Source organism: Pteronotus mesoamericanus, unplaced genomic scaffold (genome assembly GCF_021234165.1).
Source record: "Pteronotus mesoamericanus isolate MK-2021 breed Mesoamerican mustached bat unplaced genomic scaffold, CSHL_Meso_final scaffold_232, whole genome shotgun sequence".
Lineage (NCBI taxonomy): Eukaryota > Metazoa > Chordata > Mammalia > Chiroptera > Mormoopidae > Pteronotus > Pteronotus mesoamericanus.
In genome coordinates, this window is record NW_026555311.1 from 24,650,422 (window position 1) to 24,651,832 (window position 1,411).

Genomic DNA, 1,411 nt, shown 5'->3' on the forward strand with positions numbered 1-1,411 from the left:
AGTGAGAAGAAATGAATACTCAATCTTAGGTAACTCAAAAGAAAAATGGGAAGCACAAGATAAACTGACTTTGGCTTTTAAGAACCTACACTGTTGACCCTGAAATGCCAGATTCAACAATAACAACAAAACCAAAGATTACAGCAGCAAGCCACCACTTCACCACATAATTAAGAATTTTGAAAGAGGCAGTAAGTTGTTATTTCATCTCAATTCATTCGGTTTTATCTTCTTTTTTTTTTTTCCTGGGTTTTGCTGCAGGAAGTTCAAGGCTTGCCCACTGCATAGGTTCAACTTTTCTTATGGTGATCTCAATCTTTGTTGCAGTCATACTTACATAACTTCGCTTTACATCAATCACACTCCATAATTTCACATTTTGATGAAATTCCTTTTCTCCTTCGAGTACAGTGTGCACATTTAACAATGTACTATTTGCTGCTACCTGACTAAGTTCTGGAAGTGAATTTTTAGCATACACTGAAATGGTGACTTCACCCCCAGTTTGATGCCAGTCATGTCTTCATGGAACAACTTTTTTCCCAGCATCCTTTGCAGTCCACATGTGTTTTCCTGTTGTACAGCCCTATTGGGCTAAGAATGTATTATGATCACAAGTTTTTCTTCTACAACAGCTCCAGTATTTCATCCCTTCATGGAAAATAGGTACTCCAGAATGATATACACAGACTTCTTCTAGACTCTGTAGACCCTGATCTGTCTTTGAACAGCCTCCATTTTTACATGAAGTCCCAAGCTTAATTTCATCACTATCTTCATCTTTTTTTTTTCATTCCCTGATGATAGTTTATCAAGTGCTTGTTTAAGTGAAGCAGATACTTTTAATTCCAAATTTGTCATTGGTTCATCTGGGCTTGGCCTCTTTATTACTTGTACTGGTTTAGGGGCTTGAATGATGTGCTCCTGAAATTTGGGTTTCAATTCAGATAGTTCTTTCTTTTCAGTAGTCTTGACTTCAGGTTTGACTGGCTCAGGTGGCTTTTTGCTATTATGTCTTCCTTTTGTACAGTGTACAGTGCTCAAAAAATCAGAAAAACCAGTTGTTCCTCTCTTACAGCAAGACCAACCCTTTAATGCATCATGAAAGACTGTAACACCTGGGTGATATGTGCAAGCATCATAGGAATTGGTCTCGGGATCGGAGTGCTGACCACAGCCCCAGTTGTAGCACAGTAGGGCCATTTTTTTCCCCACCAATACAAGTCAGGCCCAAACACCAGGACCGCAAGTCCCTGCATTTACGATTCTCCCCCATAACCACAGGGCTCGGAATAAAAATATTTACAGGTGTGTTTATATGCTTGCTTATATAATCCCAGCTCTGTCTACTAAGAAGCCTAGAAGCAATGATACCCCAGTAGTAATGAGTGCATTAGGCACCCAGATTTTG

The 1,411-nt window shown here is 39.3% G+C and overlaps 1 pseudogene; it reads right to left on the reverse strand.

The window, feature by feature from the left end:
- Nucleotides 1-214: 214 nt before the first annotated feature.
- Nucleotides 215-1,203, reverse strand: LOC129085199 (cysteine and histidine-rich domain-containing protein 1-like; annotated as a pseudogene).
- Between the last annotated feature and the right edge of the window lie 208 nt (nucleotides 1,204-1,411).